Here is a 13,833-nt window from a genome sequence, read left to right as displayed (position 1 = left end):
GACATATGATTAATATAAAGGTTATAGTTTATTACATTGGGTTATATAGGTGCTTGTTTTGTAGTACACAATGCGTCAGGTATTTATTTCAAAAAAGCGTTGTTGGTTTTTTATGGTACGTCAGCTCGAAGCGGGATATATTTTGCCCAAACATATTATGATGAATTTCAGAATTCCGCTGAAGCAGAGCTAAACCATCAACGTGTTGTATTCAGTCCAACTAATCTGAAACATAAATCTGATAACGTGCTAATATAAAATCTCTTCCAAGATAATATTTGTTAAATTATTGTTACTGGTGGATTAGAAAACGAATGTGGAATTAGACTCCAAATGTACAAAATAAAAATTATGTTAAAATGAAAAAAGAATACATACTACTGTTACTTTAAAGTAACCATGCGCCATTTGCATTTTTCGCTAACAGATCCAATTTCTCATCGCTTTATCAACGCCAATATGTACCCAGAGTGATTATTTAACAAAATAAAAAAATAAAACAACGCCAGATAATCTACTAATTAGGACATAATCGGATTTAAAATCGACCGATCAATAATCATTTGCCGACAACAAAATGGCGGCGAGCTTATTACATAGCGAGGCGCATAGATCGATGAAAATTCATTTCAAAGATTGGTTGATTATCTTCATTTCGTCAATAATGAGATTACATATAAAATATAAAGAAAAGTGAGACAGATTATTAAATATAGAACATTTAATCAGTTTATTCATACTTCAATTAAACAGTTCGTCGCGTGGTCCACACATTTAATCCTTTACTAACTAGACACAGAAACCTTGTCCATTCCGCAGCCGACATCTGATCATGGCGCAAAATATATTCCGAATCCTAGTAGGGTTTCTATTAAAATATCGCAATCACTGTTCCACAGATCATTTAAATAAATCGATATATATCTCATACAGTTTATCCCTTTCTTTATATAGCTTAGCTCAGTTCAGCATAAAATGCTTTGTCATATCATAACACGTTTTATTACACATCACGTTTCCATCAGTTGTTAAAATAGCCAGCCTAATTATGATATTAATATAATGCTTATGTTGTCTATTTTGGTTACATTTTTTCCATAGATCACACATTGTTACGTCTTGGTGCATGTCAATTTCCCTTCATGGTTATTTTTGTTCACTACGTATTTTCCGCTCACCGAAGCGTCTTGTTGATCTATTTCTTCCATACACTTTGCTGAACACATCCATTTTATCCAAGTAGTTGCTAATGACATGTACAAGTTGGTGTTGCTCGAGGACAGGAAAATATATCAGCAACAAAACCCTTTTGTTTGTTATTACCGGACATAAATTGACAAATACGGAAGTTAAAACCCTTTTTCCAGATATAGTCTTCTGTTTCGTACAAAAAAAAATATATATTTAGTAGTGTCAATTTTGACTTTTCTATTCACGTTGAATGTTGTCGTAGCTTCTTTGGAGATGCGTCGATCGAGTCCTTGGATTCTGTGAGTTGCATATCTCTGAGTTATCTCTAATTAACAGATTGATTATTTCGTCATTTCAAACCACAATTGAATATCTTGTACTATTACAGGTATGACAACTTTCTTCCATATCTTAATCGCGTGATATGGACTCATACTGCTGCTAGTAAATCCAGCAGAGGCAAGAGAGTTAAGCCCTTTTTACACCTCGACGAGCCGGCATTCCTATCAGAGATCCACCTTTCACAATTGTGCTAAATGCCACTTTAATAGAAATGTATGATAAAGCTAGCAAGCATTTGTAGGACTACATCAGGCATGTGTAGGACTACGCGAAAGTCTGATTTTTCGAATAGTTACATATTGTAGCCTTTTTACACTAAATAAAAGGTTTTTTGTTTTATATGTATGTAAATTTGTAGTTATTATATATTTTATTCTCCAATATTGACTTGTTTTCCCTCTGTGAATTTTTGTTGTATAGCTCCCCCACTCCCACTTATAAAATATTATTATTTATAGACATTCTATAGCGCAAATATTCCCTAATATGTTCATCAATAAATAGGCTATATAAAAAGCAAAGATAAATAAAAGAGAGACATAGGCTTGGCATCTTTAAAATAAGTCAATAAAACTAGATTAGCTTTGATTTAAAGCAGCTAAGTGTCTAACTCAATATTTTCTATAATATTCGAAATTAAAAACTGGAATTCAATATTGATCAATTGCAATCAATAATTATGTTGCTTTCTTGTCGTGAAACTATAGGATATTAATATCCAATATTTAAAACAATTAACATTTTATAATCAGTACACGAGTCGTGTACCCTATGGTTTCAGGTGCCATTTTGTAATGAACAAATAATAACATATCCTATACAACACAATGTGGAAGTAATTAGTAAAGGGTGATTCACAAACGACAAAATAATAATTTAACAAACGTGTACAATGCACTGCCGTTCAATTTGAACTATTCACGTATTTACATTAATATTGTTTTCAAAAAACAATAGAAATCGCTTCACATACATTCATATTATATTAATAAATAATATTAATGACCGAATGTCATTCAGTTAGCTGGCGTGGTTTAGATTCCCTGGTTGTACGAGACAAAGAGTAGGGTTGCCTGTTCAACCTCGTGGGATTTTTTCGGGTTCCCCCACTGTTAAAGATCCCTACGCGCAAGCAAATTATTGAATCATATGTTAGTCCCAAAATGACCTAGTTTGTGGCGAGTGGACGTTAAAAAATGTCCCCATTTCTCTCTCTCTCTCTCTGGCTTTTAGAACCATACGCCCTTTAAAATAAAAAATACCCTCAGTGGTACGTACATAGTAGGGAAGATGTTCCCCATGGTTACAAACATGTAAGATGTATTTTATATGTTTTCGAGGCCATATGTAATCGATTGGCCAATTCGAAGCAATCATCCAAGATGGACTCCAAAATGGCAAGACAATACCAATAACTAGCAGCAAGACGAAATCTAAACATTTGAAAAGATTTTTTGAGGTTAAGAAGAGTTGTCATCTGGTAACCGCTCCCTTCATCCCACCCTAGCTACGGTGCTTCCGACAACTTAAAATACAAATATAAACCAGCATGAATAATAGTAGTATTGATTTAAGATGTACATAAATAACTAACTTCTAGTGTACAGTGCTTTTGAACAATTATTATTTAACAATACAACATCCACACCGTTTGGATAATAAAGGGCGCCACCGACATAAAGACTATCTTGTGCGGAAGTTCATTAAAGATTTTCCATCGATTTATCAATAGGGCACAATATCAACATAACTTACATGCAAGTTAAGACACTCATCTGATTGTCTAAAGAATTGACACAAATATGCAGTTGTCATGCAACATTTTGCAAGAGATAGGCAGAGAACAGGGAAAATCAATAGGGCTCAAAGCTTCACATCGAAATAGAAAAAAAAAGGAAAACAATCGATTCAAGATTTAGCATTTTGATTTATTCCAAAGACATGTTGACAAATGCTCAGTTTTTGATTAAAAAAAAAATATCAACACAAGTCGATAAAGTAAAGTAAAAAAAAAACAACAAAGAGGTTTCGCCGAGTAGGAGATTTTATTTATCACCCAACACTTCCTAACTCGCACAAATAAGTACATATAATAATTTGGTATAGACTTAGTTTTACTAAACCTGTACATCATTGTTTTGACAGCAAGTCACCTGATTCAAAATCCTGTATATTGGCCCGGTGTTTCCGTTAAGGTGATGGGGAGTATTGTAATTGTTTATGGTAATTGAGTTCCTTTTTAATTAACCAATCAAATTCGTGTAAAGGAGATATCGCTCAGGAAGTTATCATACAAGCGATACCTACTGTAGAATGTGTTATTGGATGATAAATAGAGTCATTCAATAGTGTTCATTAGAAACAGTTCCAAAAACTTTGTACATATTACACGTTTTGCGTAAAAGGCTGTGGGCATAACTACAGAACGGAAGGTATGAAACGCACTACATTGATACCTTTAATACTTAACATAGATTTTAAGTTTTATCCATTATGGACAAAAACTGTAAACTATAGAGGATCAACAACCTTGGTAATACATGCTTTTGCACTATTAGCGTAATTGGGAGTGGCCTTTTTGACGGGAGGTTTCGGTCCAATTTTCAACGGTATTTATGGTGCATCGTTGACAAACTGAACGTTTTTTTTACAATACACATTTTGACCTCCAGAAGGCCCACATATAATCGAGGTTAGTACGGTCCGATATGTGGCAATATCGAAAAGGCACCGATAAAATCGGTAAAAATTGTGACCTCTACAAGGTCTACAACCTTGGTAATACATGCTTTAAATTATTTGCATACTGAGGGGGCGACCATTTGATGAACAGTTTAGGTCTGATTTTCATGAAATATTAACTCAATCATAATTATAGTGTAACCGTGATATATTTGAACGGCTTTAATAATCAAATAAAAATTGTGACCTCTAAAGGGTCCACTTGCTAAACAACTGATTTTTCGAACAATCATGAGAAGTAATCAAAGTTACCGTCCGATACGCACAAATATCAAAAGGAAAAGATAACTGCGGAAAGTGGGACGACAGGATACGTCCACATGAGTGGGCCGAAGATTACTTTATATTCTCGAACCACCAGTGCTAAATGCCGGCCATGGTAGTAATCACAATATGCATTTAAATATTTAGGATGGTAAATAATCACCGTATTTCTGGTACTATTGTACTGATTAATTATTACATTGTTAAGAATTACATCAGTTTTAAATTTTAACACGAAAGTATCTATATGCACCTAGCATCTTTATACGCCTAACATAATATATGATAATGCAACCACCTCATCTATATACTCTAGCATCTATAGTATAATACAAGCACTTCATTGATATACACAATTAGCCTCTATAGTATAATACAACCACCCAATATATATACACCTAGCATCTATAGTATAATGCAACAACCTCATCTATATAAACCTGGCATCTATACAAGTGCTGGCTGAAAAGTTCTAAGCCTTTCTGTGGAAGACCTGGATGCCGGTCAGGAAGACATATTCTTCAGCCACCCTGTACACAAATGACATGACGTACCATTACTAGGAAAATGACGACAGACTAGTTACCTTTTTGTAGTAGGGTGTTTTAGCCCCTTTAAATATTTTAGTAGGGTGTTATAGCCACTTTAACTATCTCAGTCAGTCTCTATTGTCTTGAGTATCCAGCTAGCCTTTTCTTTCCAGTGGTGATATTTACTTTAGTTTAAAGTTTAAAAATGCTATTGTTATAAGGTAGTGAGTAGATTTCATTCCCTTGGAAACCTGCTTTGTTGATTTTGGTTACTAACTTCACTCTTCTATTTTCTACCCATCTTTAAACAGCTCTTCTTAATTACAGCACAAATTAATCATTTATTTCAAGGTAGGTTTTGTATTTGTTTGACTGGACTAGACATTTTAAACTATATAAATAATTCCAAACTATTAAAGTAAATATTAGCAAGTTAATAATAATATATATATAGAAATTAAATAACCATATATTTCATAAGTAAATGTTGATTAAATATATTTTTCCCTCACGTGTAAAGTCTTTTAATTGTGATATCTATTTGTTTTATAGTGTTTCGTATTGTGTTGACCATAAAGTGTATAACTTTATAAATCATCTTTATTTTCCTGGAAAGAAAGCACCTGTCTTAGGGTATGTTTGAAATATGTATTTATAACTTGAATCTTTGTTAGAATGGTTCAATGTAAATAGATAGTCTTTTCATTTTAATGCATAATAATATAGTACTTATATTATAACAGAGATACCGTATTTAATAGTTCACTTTTGTAAATAATCATTTTGTATCTTTTCAGTGTTTTTGTGATGTGTATGAAGTGTATTTTGTCCTGAAATAAACTGTTGTATTGTTAATTGGAGTCAACTAGTCTATACAACTTTACCCACGACCTGTACTGCCGGATAGTCTGTCTGTCCGTCAAAACTCCTGCTACAAAATGGCGCCCAACGTGATATAGAGACAGTTGATTCCTGTGTTTTGTGATCTGTGTTTTGTGAACTCTTGCTTGATTTGTGTTTTTGTGTTGAATTCTTGGATTTTTCTGGATTTCTGCGAAAGAGCTCTGTAAGTTGTTTTTCTTATACTTGGCCAAGTAAACATTTTGTTTCAATAAATATATTTTATTATACTTGTATTAATTGTAATATTGTGTAATTTATTATTGAGGGTGTGAATGTGTATGTATATCTGTGGACGCCTAGATTATCTGTCTTTATCTTATACTTATAGCGTAAAATATTTGTTCTTAGTGTTAAGGTACATGTATATAAATTACAAAGTAAAATACACGTATCGTAATTTAGACAGCTAGATTATTATAAATAATCAAGGTGACTAAAGCATAAAATAAATACTGGTTATTTTACTGTTACTCTACTTGTATATAAGTACATATTTTATAAATAATTGTTCATAGTACATCTTACATTATACATTTATGTAGTAAAAATATTCATTTAACATATTAGTACAATCATTAAATAGTTTTTTGGTAAAATACATCTTTAACATTACAGATATCAACATTACATCAATATTTAAAAATAATTAAGGTGCTATTAATTACATAACATTATAGTATTAGATCCTGTGTAAAACAAACATATTTATTTTATAATTAGGTTAGCTTTAAATTTCTCTTATAGGTGATAGGTTACATTGACATTGACCTACTTCCTGTGACATTGACCTAGTGACATTGACAGCCATTTTTTATTTGTTTACATTCAACATAGTTTCATAGCTTAACATCAGCAAAACACTTGCACTTAACTTTCTATTTCTATTTCTCAGTTTTTCTTTCCTTGTAACTCGTCTTGAATTAATAAAGGGAAATTGATTGCTCGTGACTTTGTTTGATTTTTATTTAACATTAGCGTTCCAGTATTTGATGATTGTTTTTCTTGCATTTTCGTATTTTCATTTTTGAAGAGTTTTGACAAGTTTCAGTTGGGTATTTTTTTGGGACTTGGATTTTTTGTCATAAATCTTCATATATATTCTGGTTTTGTAGTTGTGACTTCAACTTTGTAGATTGTTTTCGGTATTGAATTCCACATTCCAGTCCGAGAATTTTGTTTGATTTTCACTTAAATATTTTCATCTACATGGTGTGTAATTTTTAATTTCCAAATTTCTTCATGGGCATGTAACATCAAACATATTGTTTCAAAGTTAATTAATGCTGGTATTCTAGTTGAACCTGCTTCAAATAAAATATTGAAGGACAGATTTTGGCATGGCCTGAGCAATTCACAAGTTAAATCTAATACTAGGCATATTCTTGATGCTGATGTATCATTTTCAGTTTTAATGACTGCTGTTAGGAAAGCTGAAGAAGAGATGCATATTTTTTCAGCCACTCCTAATCTCCCTAGTTCATCATTTCACGTAATATCTACAACTTCAAGTTCTTCAGACACTTTTCAAAATAAAATTCTTCAACAGATTTCCGGTTTGTCAGAGCAAATGAAGACAGTAAATTCTCGTATAACTGATATGGAACATCAGATGCAGCAACCACGACAGAGGTACTATAGACAGCCACCTACACAGTTTAATTCTTCAAATATGAGAGATCCACCTCGTCAAGTTTACGTTCCTCCTTTTCCTCCTCCTCCTTTATTCAATCCTGCATTTCGCCCACCCAATCAATTTTCAAATATAGGTGATTATCGTCCTAGGGTGATTCCTATTTGTTACGCTTGTCAACAACCTGGTCACAGAAGAGGGGATCGAGAGTGTCCTTTAAACTCACAAGGACTTATTCCACGGGGCGGTCGGTAAGTCCTGATGTTTCATGTCAACAGAATGCCTCATCTTTTATTTCAGATTTAGTTGGTTCATCCAACGTTGCTCAGATTTTAATTAATGATATTTTATGTTCTGCATTATTAGATTCTGGGTCCATGGTTTCGACAATTTCTACTGATTTTCATCGTCGTTTTTTATCCAATTTTCAGATTTATCCGTTGAACGATTTATTAGATGTTCGTGCTGCAGGTGGTGTTCCGGTTTCATATCTTGGGTACATTTCAGTTCCAGTTCGTATTCCAGATACTTCAGAGGATTTTCAAGCGTTAGTTTGAATTGTTCCTTCGTGTTCTTTCAATTTAAAGGTTCCATTTTTAATCGGTACAAATATTTTATCTAGATTGTGTAATGTTCAGACTAAATCCACTGTGTGGAATTCCACATTTTCACTTTTAACTTCACAAGTTCAATCCAGTAAAGTTCCTTGTTTTTTAAAGTCAAGCTCAAATTCGGTTAAGATTCCTGCAAATTCGTCAATGCTTGTAGCTGGTACTTCAAAATTAGTTAAACCATTACCTGGTAAATGTTATATGGCGTTAGATGATATATCACTTCCTGGTTCTCTTCATGTTGTTCCTGGTATAGTTACATGTAATTTTACACAGCCTTCTAATAAAGTGAGAATTAACATTACAAATTCGTCAGACAGACCCATCACTATTCCTGGTAAAGCAGTTCTTTGTCAACTTCAGCAAGTAGACGTCGTAAATAATTCTCCATTTTTATCGTCAAATAGTTCTTAAGAAAAGCCGTTCGATGATTTATTTAATTTTCAATCTATTCATTCAAAGTGTACAGAAGAAGAAGCTAATCAACTTAAAGCTCTTTTACATAGTTATAAAGATGTTTTCAGTCTATCCGATACAGATTTTGGTAGAACAGATATTATTAAACACAGAATCCAGCTAACTGATGATACTCCCTTTAAACAACGACATCGCAGAATACCACCTTCAATGTTTCAGGAAGTGAAAGATCACATTAATGATATGATAAAAGCAGATGTAATTCGTCCTTCAAATAGCCCTTTTGCTTCTCCAATAGTTCTTGTTCGTAAAAAAGATGGTTCCCTTCGTTTCTGTGTGGACTACAGAAAATTAAATTCAAGAACAGTTCACGATTCTTACGCACTTCCCAGGATAGAAGAAACTCTTGATTCACTTCATGGTTCTAAATATTTTTCTTCATTAGATTTAAAAAGTGGGTACTGGCAGATAGAAATGGCTGAAGAAGATAAACCAAAGACAGCATTTACAACTGGTAATTTAGGCTTTTGGGAGTTTAATGCTATGCCTTTCGGGTTAACCAACGCGCCTAGTTCTTTTCAGCGTTGTTTGGAGCGGTGTATGGCTGATATTCATTTATTTCATTGCCTTATATATATAGATGATATTATTGTTTTTTCCAAAACTTTCGAAGAACATCTTGTTCGTTTGGAAATCTGTATTTTCTCGTCTCAGGAAGCATAATCTGAAATTAAAACCATCGAGTGTGAATTTCTACAACCTTCATTAAAATATTTGGGACATATTATTTCAGAAGAGGGTGTAAAGGCTGACCCTGACAAAATTTCTACACTTAAAAACTGGCCGATTCCTTCTAATGTTTCTGAAATCCGTAGCTTTTTAGGTTTTTGTAGGTATTTTAGAAGATATATTAAAGATTACTCAAAAATAGCTAAACCATTAACTGATTTACTTGTTGGTGAGCCTACTTCCAAGAAATATTCAATATCATCTGTTAATTCTTTTCAGTGGTTACCAGAACATCAGGAAGCTTTCGATACTTTAATTTCATGTTTAACCTCAGCACCAGTTTTAGCGTATGCCGATTTTTCATTACCTTTCGAACTTTTCACGGATGCCAGTTCTCATGGTTTAGGTGCAATTTTGTATCAAGTTCAAGATGGAAGAAGACGTGTTATTGCTTATGCTAGCCGTACATTATCTAAATCTGAAAGACATTATCCAGCACATAAACTTGAATTCCTGGCATTAAAATGGGCAGTGACCAAGAAATTTCACGATTATTTATATGGCAACAAATTCATAGTAAAGACAGACAACAACCCATTGACATATGTACTTTCTTCAGCTAAATTGGATGCTACTGGGCATAGATGGTTAGCCGATCTTTCAGTTTATGATTTTTCTTTAGAATATTTACCTGGTATTCATAATGTTGCAGCTGATGCTTTGTCAAGACTCCCTGTTTCAAATCTTGATAATTCTGTTGTATCTGCCATAATTAATTTCACTGACGTTGATCTTGGTAAAATTGAAACTTTTTCTTTTAGTCAGAATGTTCTAGATTGTGTTGTTTCTTCTATTGTTGGTTTTCCTGTGGAATATTCAAATTTAATGGATAAGTCAAGAGTTTTCAAGGCTCAACAAGATTGTATTGGAATTCAGTACATAATTCAAGCTGTTAGAAATGGATGTAAACCTACAGATTTTCATAGTGTCGATTAGGATACAGCTGCTATACTTCGTTCCTGGGATAATTTAATTTTAAAAGATGACATTTTATATAGGAAATACTTACCTTCACCTTCATCTGATACCGTGTTTCAAATTGTTTTACCTGTTTCTCTTCGTCAACATGTATTATCATTACTGCATGACAACATGGGTCACATGGGTCGTGATCGCACGTTGGACTTGGTCAAATCACGCTTCTTCTGGCCTTCAATGTCGAAGTATGTAGAGGAGTATGTCAGATCCTGCGACAGATGTATTCGCCGAAAGTCTCCTCAGCAGAATATTAGAGGGCCTTTAGTCAGTATTCAAACTTCGGAACCATTACAACTTGTTTGTACTGATTTTCTTTCTTTGGAACCATCTAAAGGTGGTATTGAGAATATTTTAATCATAACTGATCATTTCACAAAATTTGCTGTAGCAGTACCAACAAGTAACCAGACCGCGAAAACAACCGCTAAAATCTTAATTCAACATTTTTTCTTACCATATGGCATTCCTGCACGACTTCATTCCGATCAGGGTCGAAATTTTGAATCTAATATTATTAAAGAAGTATGCAGTATCTTGGGAATAAATAAATCTAGAACAACACCTTATCACCCCATGGGTAATGGGTTATGTGAGAGTTTTAATAGAACTTTATTAAATATGCTTGGTACACTCACTGAAGATCAGAAGATTCGCTGGAAAGATTATGTTTCATTTTTAGTATATGTATATAACTCTACAAAACACGAGTCCACTTCTTATTCTCCTTTTTATCTAATGTTTGGCAGAGATCCGAAACTTCCTGTTGATATAATTCTTGGTGACAATTATTCTTCTGATACTAATTCTTCATATACACAATTTGCTTCTCAGCTACAAGATAAATTCAATTTGGTTAATGAAATTGCAAGAGAGAACATAGAAAAGGCTCAACATAGACAGAAGTTTCACTATGATACTAAAGTTAAAGGCGCTAACCTTCATGTTGGAGATATTGTTTTGGTAAGAAACGTGCAAATTCGAGGAAAAAATAAATTGGCTGATAAGTGGGAGAATATTTGTTACACTGTAATTTCACAGCCTGATTTCAACATTCCAGTGTATATTGTTAAAAAAGATGGCACTTCCGAAAGACGCCCCCTTCACAGAAATCTTCTCTTACCTATTTGTTCTTCAGGGCATCCTATTTCAGCTCCCCGATCGAAAGCCAGGTTAGTGAGAGTGATGTAATTAGGGAAGTCATTCCTCTTTCTGATGCAGGTAGTGTTGTTTTTCAGTCTTCTGATGCAAATGGGTCTGGGGTTAATATTAATGATAGTAATTTGGTTTCTGATGATCACTGTTCTACTGATAGTTCTTTGCATAAAGCTCCAGATATTTTACCACTGGATATTTCTTCTGGTCCAAGTGGGTCAGACAGTTCTTTTTCACAGCTTGATTCTAATTCGTCAGAGGATCATGTTCTTTGAAAACGTCAACGAAAACCACCGGGATGGATGAAATCCGATGCTTGGGTTTTAGGGAATACTGTTTGGGTTTGATTTTCATTGATTATATCTACTTTTATAATTGTCCCATTTTTGCATTATTAGTTCGGTTAAAGTAGAAATATATGTAGTTGCTATAATAGTTTTTAGTTGATGACGACTTGGATTTGTTTATGGATAATGATTTTGGTTTTGTGGGTTGGTTCATTATGTATATATATATATATGTGTGTGTGTTGTTTTTTTTTTTAAAGTGGATTATAGGCTGGTTAAGTCTGTTCGTGTCGGGACGCCACTTCTTGTGCTGGGGGGATAGTGTAGTAGGGTGTTTTAGCCCCTTTAAATATTTTAGTAGGGTGTTATAGCCACTTTAACTATCTCAGTCAGTCTCTATTGTCTTGAGTATCCAGCTAGCCTTTTCTTTCCAGTGGTGATATTTACTTTAGTTTAAAGTTTAAAAATGCTATTGTTATAAGGTAGTGAGTAGATTTCACTCCCTTGGAAACCTGCTTTGTTGATTTTGGTTACTAACTTCACTCTTCTATTTTCTACCCATCTTTAAACAGCTCTTCTTAATTACAGCACAAATTAATCATTTATTTCAAGGTAGGTTTTGTATTTGTTTGACTGGACTAGACATTTTAAACTATATAAATAATTCCAAACTATTAAAGTAAATATTAGCAAGTTAATAATAATATATATATAGAAATTAAATAACCTTATATTTCATAAGTAAATGTTGATTAAATATATTTTTCCCTCATGTGTAAAGTCTTTTAAATGTGGTATCTATTTGTTTTATAGTGTTTCGTATTGTGTTGACTATAAAGTGTATAACTTTATAAATCATCTTTATTTTCCTGGAAAGAAAGCACCTGTCTTAGGGTATGTTTGAAATATGTATTTATATCTTGAATGGTTCAATGTAAATAGATAGTCTTTTCATTTTAATGCATAATAATATAGTACTTATATTATAACAGAGATACCGTATTTAATAGTTCACTTTTGTAAATAATCATTTTGTATCTTTTCAGTGTTTTTGTGATGTGTATGAAGTGTATTTTGTCCTGAAATAAACTGTTGTATTGTTAATTGGAGTCAACTAGTCTATACAACTTTACCCACGACCTGGACTGCCGGATAGTCTGTCTGTCCGTCAAAACTCCTGCTACATTTTCATTTTCGGAAACGGGTCTCATCCACGGTTACAAATCTGATCAACAAGTTATCAGGATCTGCTTCAAAACGGCGCAGATTGTCACGGGACATCAGGAATCTGTTGAGGTTAGTCTTTTCAGTTTCAGGTCCTTGATGACGGCCATATAGCCAGTTCTGCCCGTCTATGTTCATTCAATGATTGTACTTGTTGGTGGCAAAAGTTTGTTTCAACCCAATTGATCTATCCTTTTGTGCAACCCTCGTATAATACAACCACCCCATTTATATATACAGCCAACCTCGTGCATATAATTATACACACACAACTAGCATCTATAGTATGATACAACCATCCCATCTATATACACCCAACATATATAGTATAAAGATACGCCCACACAACAGCGGCGTCTCGAAAACAGACAGCTAATCAGAAGCTTAAGTGCGTTGCACAGTCTAAAATGCACATTTAAAAGCTAGCATTGTAATTTTTGTTGATAAGATATGACCTTTTTTGTTATTTTGGGTGGTAAACTACATATTAATTACCAAACGAATGCCAATTTTATTTACCAACTATTTTCCAAACTTGGCCCTAAATAATGATAATAAGGGGTGCCGATGACAATAAAAGTCAAATTTTCTCAGTTATGCCTGCATGGATGTTCTTTAAATTTGATGACAATGCTAATAGCAAGTCCAAAAAAGCCAATGGTCAATTTTTAATTATAGGACGTGGTTTGTCTGGTATCAATGGTAACGCAAAAAAAACGATAACTTTTCTTGGAAATTCTATTAGTACATGCTAATAACCACACAAGTAGATG

At 33.4% G+C, this 13,833-nt stretch overlaps 1 long non-coding RNA gene across 1 annotated transcript; it reads left to right on the top strand.

Moving 5' to 3' along the window:
• Positions 1–5,635: 5,635 nt before the first annotated feature.
• Positions 5,636–12,989, top strand: LOC126811230 (uncharacterized). Its single transcript, XR_007675442.2, has 4 exons — positions 5,636–5,702; positions 5,867–6,135; positions 12,650–12,730; positions 12,883–12,989. It is a non-coding gene; the product is annotated as an uncharacterized LOC126811230 (long non-coding RNA).
• Positions 12,990–13,833: the final 844 nt, after the last annotated feature.

The sequence above is a fragment of the Patella vulgata genome, chromosome 1 (genome assembly GCF_932274485.2).
Source record: "Patella vulgata chromosome 1, xgPatVulg1.2, whole genome shotgun sequence".
Taxonomy (NCBI): Eukaryota; Metazoa; Mollusca; class Gastropoda; family Patellidae; genus Patella; species Patella vulgata.
The sequence above is the reverse complement of the archived record's forward strand: the minus strand, read 5'-3'. Positions and strand labels throughout refer to the sequence as shown.